Source organism: Phyllostomus discolor, chromosome 2, assembly GCF_004126475.2.
Source record: "Phyllostomus discolor isolate MPI-MPIP mPhyDis1 chromosome 2, mPhyDis1.pri.v3, whole genome shotgun sequence".
Taxonomy (NCBI): domain Eukaryota; kingdom Metazoa; phylum Chordata; class Mammalia; order Chiroptera; family Phyllostomidae; genus Phyllostomus; species Phyllostomus discolor.
In genome coordinates, this window is record NC_040904.2 from 161,097,659 (window position 1) to 161,107,006 (window position 9,348).

The 9,348-nt window shown below is 43.8% G+C and overlaps 1 non-coding gene across 1 annotated transcript; it reads right to left on the minus strand.

Annotated features, from left to right (window-relative positions):
• Positions 1-9,056: 9,056 nt before the first annotated feature.
• On the minus strand, positions 9,057-9,138 carry TRNAS-CGA. The gene has a single exon. It is a non-coding gene; the product is annotated as a tRNA-Ser (tRNA).
• Between the last annotated feature and the right edge of the window lie 210 nt (positions 9,139-9,348).

Genomic DNA, 9,348 nt, shown 5'->3' on the forward strand with positions numbered 1-9,348 from the left:
GTAACCTAGCTTTGTCTTAGAGCTCACCTGTGTGGTAGGAGGATGTCTGTTTGGGGTTAGTGGGTACCTCCCGTCTTCTTGCCCTGTGGTGCCCTCCTACCTCGTCCGTCCTGTCTCCTGTTCCGTAACAGCCAGCGCTCTCTTTCCAGTGGTCTGGTTTTGCTTTTTCCAGTGTCCACCTCTGCCCCAGATTCCATGTCTTGTGGTGACACTTCCCACAAAAGATGTGCATGCACCTTTCCCCCTTGTTCCATCTTTGTTTTGGAATTTGGAATTCTATCATAGGCAAGGAAGCCTCTCCCCCCACCCCACTCCAGTGCCTCCTCACCAAGAAAGCAAATGTGAGGAAGGGAGCCAGGAACGGCCGACCACCTGCTGTGGCAGTCCAACTTCGAGGAACTCCTCATGGGCATTTGCTGCCCCTTTCTCTGTCATGAGAAAGAGCATTCTTTTCCCTGAGTATTACATTTTAAATTTGTTGAGCATTTATCATGTACCTACTGTAAATTTAATAGTGTTCTAGACATCCTAGTGGTGTTGAGGGCGGTGCCATGAGGGCATCCCTGAGCCAGCTGAGTCTCTGCTGCGCTTTCATACACACAAGGCCTGCTTGTAAAACAGCAGTGAGAATGTCACAGTACACGGCATGAGAGGCAACATTGTACTCTAGTGATGCCAGTAGAGCTTTTTAAAATTTCTTCTGAATTTCCTTCAAAAATAGTACTTTCAGAACCTGCTGCTCACTCTTTTGAATGTCAGGGTTATGAATGATACCAAATCTTTCTTCTAGGGTAGATTTGGTTTTTGGAAACGATATTCAGAATATAACTCACTAGGGTGGGGATGGGAGAATTCATGCAACAAAAGGGCGTCTCCCTTTAAAGATTTACTCCTGGATGGAGGTGAGTTGTCATAACACATAATGTCCTCGGGGTTTACAAGCGATATGTGAGCAGAGGGAAGAGAAAGCCCCTGACCACGATGGGCACCAGGAGAGACTTCAGGGGGAGTGGCGCTCATTCTAGATCGGAGTCTGGCAAACCACAGCTTGCACCCTTGCTGTCCGCTTCTGTGAAAACACACACTGGAGCACAGCCGCGCCCACTTGCTCACAGGTTGTGGCTGCTGTTAGGTCCCAGTGGCAGAGATGAGCAGTTGCACAGAGCTCTTGTTCACAAAGCCTCAAATATTTGTTTTTTGGTCCTTTACATAATGTTTGCCAACCCATTCTAAACTTTCAAGGTCAGAAGTATGGGTGGAGAAATGTAGAGACAGTTGTTTTAACTTCTTTACTTCAGTATATAGATTTGAAAAAAGTAAGGTTTTACACATTGCCAAAATAACAAGTGCTTAAAATTAATAATATATCTTTAATCTAATACAAACTTATATTCACATTTCCTCAGTGGTCCCAAGAAAAGAACTTTAGAGCTAATGTTGGTCCAGCCCAGGATCCAGTCCAGGAGCTGTGCATCATACCGAGCTCTACTCTCAGTCTGGATTCCTGGAATGACATGTTTTGGTAACACTATTGCATTGAAGAGGTTGGGCCAGTTGTCCTGGAGAGTGGGCTTTTGTGTTTTCTTCACAGTGTCCTTTAACTTGTTCTTCTGGCTCCTATTTTTGCGAAACAATTAGATCTGAGAGGGTTAGTCTGAGAGATTCAAGTTAAACAGTTTTAAGGATAGAAGACATCACAGGACAGATGTTCTTATTATTATATATTTTTTAACATTTTACTGTGAAAGAGGGGAAGGGAGGGAGAAAGAAACGTGTGTGAGAGATACATGCCTCTTGCACGCCCCTTACTGAGGGCCTGGCCCACAAGCCAGGCAAGTACCCTGACCCAGAATTGAACTGGCAACCCTTAGGTTTGCAGTCTGACATTTAATCCACTGAGCCACACCAGCCAGGGTGAGATGTTCTTTGTCTTATGTAACATCAGGAGATAGAGCCAGTTGTCCTACCACTAGCCTGATCTCTCCACTGTCCCTTGTAGAGAGATTTTTTGTTTGCTTCTTAATGATAGGCATTTTACTGAGAGAGAAGCGTGGATTTGTTGTTGTACCCATTTATGCATTCATTGGTTGATTCCTGTTATGTGCCCTGATGACACTCTAACCAACCACCCTGTAGAGAGGTTTGGTTTGTTTTTTTTTTTTAAAGCTGACTAGGTGATGAATATGTGCCCTGAGAGAAGGGGGCAGCTGGCAGTGCAGCTCTGGTTGGTTGCTACTATAGGTGGGGCCCAATATTGCCAATTTTTTAAAAAGATTTTAGCTATTTTTAGAGAGAGGAGAAGGGAAAGAGAAAGGGAGAGAAACATCAATGTGTGGTCACTTCTCGCACACCCCCCCAGGTGGGGGGACCCAGCCCACAACCCAGGCATGGGTCCTGACTGGGAATCAAACCGGTAACCCTTTGGTTTGCAGGCCCGAGCTCAATCCACTGAGCTACACCAGCCAGGGCCCAAATCTTACTTTTCAAGAAACTAAAGATTTTATTTATTTTTAGAGAGTGGAAAAGGGAGAGAGAAAGGAAGAGAAGTGTTGGTATGTGAGAGAGACATGGATCAGCTGCCTCTCGCAGGCCCCCCAGCCAGGGACCTGGCCTGCAACCCAGGCATGTGCCCTGACCAGGATTTGAGCTGGTGACCTTAGGTTTGCAGGAAGACGCCCAACCCACTAAGCCACACCAGTCAGGGCTAAATCTCACAACTTTTAAATGTTGGTTCTTCTTCTTTTTTAAAATTGCTTGGGGGCACCCCCCCCCCCAAAATGTGGGGTCTCTGTTTTAGGCAGGGATCACAGCATGAATAAAAAGTGGAGCCCTGACTGGTGTGGTTCAGTGGGTTGGGTGTTGTCCCACAAACTGAAAGTTCAATTCTCAGTCAGAGTATGTGCCTGGTTTTTGGGCCAGGATCCCTACTGGGGGCATGTGAGAAGGACTCAACACATAATGTTTCTCTTCTTCCCTTCTCCTTCCTTTCCCCTCTCTCTAAAAATAAATGAAATATATATATTTTTTAATGTGCTTATTTTTAGAGAGAGGGGAAGGGAAGGAGAAAGAGAGGGAGAGAAAGATCAATGTGTGGTTACCTCTAATGCACCCACAACCGAGGATCTGGCCCACAACCCAGGCATGTGCCCTGACCAGGAATTGAACCAGCAACCTCTTGGTTTGCAGGCCAGCACTCAATCCACTGAGCCACACCAGCCAGGGTGAATGAATAAATTAAAAGAAAAAAAAAGTGGAGATGAAGGATATGTTGAAGAAGGAAGAGACTAGTGCAACCCAGACCATAGTGTTTTTTGAAGGAAGTAACAGATACGGCTGGAAATAATTTGGGGCCACTGCTTGGAAGGCCTTGAATACTTGGCAGGGAATTTGGGCTTTAATTTACAGGTAAGTTTCTGCAAAGGGGAGTGACTTCCATCTCATGATTTTAGTGGCAATGGTAAAACAGCTTTGCAGTAATTCATGCAAGTGAGGGTTAGAACTTGAACAGGACAGGAAAGAGGACAAGTGATGTCCAGGGAGGAAGACTGACAGGGCTCAGTAACTGACCAGACTGATTCGGCCACAATTTACAGCACACCTGGCGTGTGTGTGTGTGTGTGTGTGTGTGCCAGACGTAGTGCCTGGTGTTTGAGATCCACAAGGAATCAGGAAACAAGTCTTCAAAGGGATTTTCAGCTTAGTAGATGCACTTGAACAAATCATGGGGAATACAGGATAGTGTGTTGCTAATAGATCAGGACCAAGCACGATGGGACCAGAGGAAGAAAGGGGTCAATGACCTGCCTGATGGGATGCAAGAGGGAAGGTTTCTCAGGGGAATCACTGGAGCGGACTTCTGACAAGAACTGGCCATGAGGAAAGGAGGTAACAGATCAGCATTTACTGTGAGTCAGGCACTATTACACATCTAGTCACTCCAACTTTATGAGGCACTATTATTTTCTCCCTTTTCTATGTAGGGAAACCAAGACAAAGGACAAAGTTCACACAGCAATTAGAGCTGGGATTTGAACCCAGAGAGTCATTTCAGAGCCTGTGCTTCTAACCACTGCACTTAACAAGGGGCACTTAACCAAAGATGAGTCACAGATAGACAAGTTTCTATTCTAGTCTGTATAAATGAGCAGTGTGTTAACCTGCATAGGGAGGACAGGATGCGTAGGTTTCAGGAGTGAAGTAGTAAGCTTATCTGGGGAACATTCCATTGGAAGTGCTTCCATACGGAGATGTTTAGCCAGTGAATGCAAATGTGGGTCTTGAGTTTAAGAGCAAGAAGCAGGGTTAATGTGGATTTGGGAGCTCTCTGCCAAATTTCTTGAGGTGATCAAGAAATTCTGGAAATTAATGCAAACACTAAAGGACAAGAAGGCTAAAGAATGGGACCTCAGAAATTGCAGAAGTAATCTAGAATAAAAATCTGCAAAATAGATAAGTGATAAAGTTGGGTAATGTGCCAGCTTTTAAAATTTTTTGCCCTGGCTGGCGTAGCTCAGTGGATTGAGCGTGGGCTGCGAACTAAAGTGTCGCAGGTTCAATTCCCGGTCAGAGTACATGCCTGGGTTGCAGGCCATGACCCCCAGCAACTGCACATTGATGTTTCTCTCTCTCTCTCTCTCTATCTCCCTCCCTTCCCTCTCTAAAAATAAATAAATAAAATCTTTAAAAAATTTTTTTTCGACATAATGAATCACACGTGGCTCATAAACTGGACGTGAAAGAGTTGCAGAAATATTCTGTGCAACAGCAGCACTCCTCAGACAAGTGCAAGTTGAGATCATTTCGGCGCAAGGCCTCTAATAATTTGCTTTACTGGATAAACTGCAGAGATCCAAGCCTCTTAACATCTGGAACAAGTCAACAACTTGGAAGAGTGTAATACTAAATTCTTGTGTGTTAGATTCCCACACATTATCTTTCTAGTCACATAAAAACAACTGATTAAGATCTAAGAATTTGGAGCTGACAATATAGGGTGGCATTAGCTAGTCACTGGTTATAAAGTGAAGAGACACAAGGAGCTTCATGAGAGGAGGAGTTAGGCTGTCACGTGGAAATGCCCAGCCTGATTATATTGAGGGGATCTTACTGGGAAGAATAAAGGCTAAAAAAAGGTTGATTTAGGCAGGGTGTTATTGATAATAGGAGCCCGTGTTTGATTAGACAGGTGTTAAAGTTCCTGGACAAGGGAGTAATATGATGAAGGCAGTGTTTAGAGATTTAAGTGTGGTGGAGCTGGGCCACCTGGAAGGCCATTGTAACAAAAGCGTGAATCAGATTACAGTATGTGATGGCAGAAGCAATGATTGATGGGCAGCACGGGGGAAATGTCAGATAATTCTTACGGTTGGAAACTAGATGGAATCGAAATAGTGTCAACATAAATGGAAAAAGTCTAGAATGTTTCTGGGAAAGGAAGAGAAGTTTTGTGCTTTAAGTGACATCAGGTCAGGCATGTAGACGTAGATAGCTGGAGATAAAGGGCCATGGTCTAGCTAAGAGGCCATGCCTGGAACTGTGGCTCGGAATTTTTGTCTTGGGAGGAGGGAAAAGAATGAAGCTTTAGGTGGAATTCCACAAGAACAAGAAAACAAAGAAATGTTCTTTTCTTTTTGCAGTTAAGTTTTATTTAAAAATATAGTTTGTGCCCTTGCTGGTGTAGCTCGGTAGATCCAGTGCTGGTCTGCAAACCAAAAGGTTGCTGGTTTGATTCCCAGTCAGGGCACATGTTATAGGCCAGGTCCCGGATTGGGAATGTGAGAGAGGCAACTGATTGATATTTCTCTCGCACGTCAATGTTTCTCTCCCTCTCTCTAAAAATAAAACATTTTTTAAAAATATAGTTTGTAAAAAAATACAGTTTTAAAGTAAAACTTTATTTTGTTGATGAAACTGTGTTCTGAGACAGTGATTTTAAATTGGAGTGCCACAAGAATTTGTAATAACACAACACCTGACTAGTCCAAGGTTTCTGTCCTCTTTTCCCTTAGATCGGCAAATGAGAAAATAACAGCCAGCACAATAGCCATCCAGTGTGAATGAATCAAAATTCTAGCTATTTTTTTGTCAGATCAGCAAACAATATATTTTTTGGTGTGCTGCAGAATTTTACTAATTATGTATGCTATGAGATGAAAAAGGTTGAAAATTGCTGTTGTAAGAGAAAAATAAGAGTACAATGTCTCTGAAGCCCATTGGCTTCAATGGTTTCACACACAGCAAACATTTCTACCACAGGGTATTAAGATAGTATGGAGTTGGAGGCAGAGGGTATACATTTTATTCAAAAAATAAAAGGAAGGAGAAAAACAACATGGTGTTTTGGGTCAGATGTAGTTTTGTTGGTTGTGAATTATTGAAGGTTTGGTGCAGTGGAGTAGGGGGATTTGAACAAGTTATGCAAAGGTAATTATGGAAGGTTCCATAGGAGATTGAAATGACTGGGATTGCAAGCCTGGGTGAAGTTAATTTAAGGACAGATAAACAAGGCCAAATACTGAACCAGAGGGAACTAAAGAATGCCAGTGGGTATTTAAAAAAAAAAAAAAAAAAAAAAAGCTCTGGCTGGTGTGGCTCAGTTGATTGGGTGCTGGTCTGTGAATCAAAAGTTCTCCAGGTCAATTCCCAGTCAGGGCACATGCCTGGGTGCAGGCCAGGTCCCTGGTTGGGGGCCTCCAAGAGGCAACAGATCAATATCTCTCACACTGATGTTTCTTTCTCTCCCTCTCTTTCTCCCCTCCCCTCTCTCTAAGACTAAATTAAAAAAAAAAAAAATTTATAGCCCTGGTGGGTACAGCTCAGTGAACTGAGCATGGGTCACTGGTTCAATTCCCAGTCAGGACACACGCCTGGGTTGTGGGCCAGGTCCCCAGTAGGGGGCACGTCAGAAGCAACCACACACTGATGTTTCTCTCCTTCTCTCTCCCTCATTTCCCCTCTCTCTAAAAATAAACTTTAAAAAAATAAATTTTTTTAAAGAAATGCCAGTGGGTAGAATGTAATAATGTAAGAATGGTGGTGAGGAGCGGGCCTGATAATGCAAAGAAAGAGAGGGTTTGTGGAGATGGAAGGATGAAGGAATTGGGGAATTAAGGTGGGCTGTGGCAGCGGTAAAAAATTTGAAATTATCTGCTATTCAGAGTGTTCAATGCCCTGACCTCTCCCACCAGAAAGTTACAAGGGAAGCATTTGAGAAGGAAAGGTAGGATGCTCTAAGCACCAGCCAACCTCTCTCAATTTTCCCTAAATTCAGATCCTCCATTTTATAAACCACGGAGCCTTCTTCCAGTCACAACAAAGTTGTCGGTTGCCCTCTGCTGGTCAGCTTTGGTCTTGGCTCTCCAGATACTTATATCTGAGCATGCGCAAAATGGGATTCAGCAGGAAGCCCCGCACTGAAGCCCAGCCAGTTAGATTGTATTACAGTATATATTTGATCACATCTATGTGTAAGATCTAGTAGAGGAGATACAAATAAAATACACAGTTCTAGTTCCCAAGACCTTTATAGTACAGTCTCAGTAAAGATGAAAACATGTACACATAACCACTATAAAAAGCATCCATTTAATCAACAACAAAACTTTTTTTTAATTGAGCAGCTCATATGTGCTAAGAGTTTATATTCTACAGGGGGAGAAAGACTTCACAAAATAAAATTAGGGTGTAGGATGTAGTGGGCCACAGGTGATTAGAGAAGACTTTCCAGGAGAACCAACATTTAAGTGCAGACTGAGTATAAAGTGAGGACAAGGAAGATTATTTCAGGCAGAGAACAGCATAAACATGGACAAATACTATGCCAGGAATTAAAAGAGCGCCAGTGAATGGGGGTAGGGAATATGGAAGAGCAGAGAGAAAAGAGACCAAAGGCAGCTATGGAAGGGTTTAAGGTCTCTGGTTATGTGTGCATGCTTCAGTGCAGTTTTACATATATTAACTCATGTAGTCCTCACAATTACTCCTACTGTCCAAATGAAGGCTCCAGCAAAGTGGTGGGTCCAGTCTGCACTCAACTGTGAGACAAGTGGACAGATTTGAGACACAGTTGCGAGGTGGGATAAATTTAACTTTTTAAGAAATTAACTTTCGCAGATGAGTATCAAGAACATCAAAGAAGAGCAAAAGGATGTGCAGCATGGAAAGTGATCTGGTGGCAGTGGGAAGTGATCACTGGTGAGGGTGACATTGAAAAGAACATGAGCAATGGTATGAAGGTGGGACACTCCAAAATATAAATGTGTGGAAAGCACTATGAATTACTTTTGGACTCTGTCTTCTGGGGATCCTTCCTGGAGAAGACAGTGTTGTGCAAGAAATGAAATACTAAAAGGACATCCTCCACAAGTGTCCTAGCTAATCCCCACAATCAGAAACTGGGGAATAGGAAGAACTGGGTGAGGCGGGTAGTACTGGTTAGAGAAGGGATTAATTCCCTAGCTTGGTTAATACACGGAGAATTTAGACAGTACCTAACACATAATGAACACTCAATAAAAAGTGATAGTCATCTTCCCACACTAGTTCCCGCTAGATCTGCAACGTTTGTTTCAATAGGGCACTCCCCCTAGACCTGTGGTACTTGAGGTGCACTTCGCCGAGAAAATCCAAGTGAGGGAATGCCCTGTTTCGTGAGCTTCGTTTGTAATTCGACCTACAAGACGTGACTTGTGGTCACGAAATCTAGAGGTACTCTGTTTTCCTGGAAACTACAGTTTCGACTCTTACAACAGGCGTTCACATTCCCAAACAAAACAACCCTTCTTCAAATCCTATGCTATTCCCTCCCCAAATCGTGAAACAATGTCAAAGCTTTATTAGCAAACCTATAGTTAGAGAAGTCTGAAAGTGCCTTGTATTCTAGCAGCCGATAAGGTCGTGCATAATTAAGCTTCTGTGAGCATCCCTAATCCCCCAAATCCAGGGGTGAGAACTCCCGGTTTCTAATTTCGAGACAGAAAAGTAAATGCATGAAAGGCACGTGAGAAAATAAGGGGTTTCCTTTAGGGCACCTAAAGGAGGAGGGAGAAAAAAACGGACGTCACGAACAGGATTCGAACCTGTGCGGGGAAACCCCATTGGATTTCGAGTCCAACGCCTTAACCACTCGGCCACCGTGACTTCCAAAACTACGCTTCGCTTTGCGCTTACAGAAGGGGTCCGCGTTTCGGGGAAGCCGGGCCCCAACCCCTACCCGTACCCCGATACTCCACCCCCGGGCTCCTTACCTCTCTCCTATGCCATTCAAAGCAACAGAGTCGGGTGGACCGGGAGACCCAGGGAGAGAGAGTCACCGGCTCGGCGAAGATTCGGGATCTCAAGGAGGGCAAA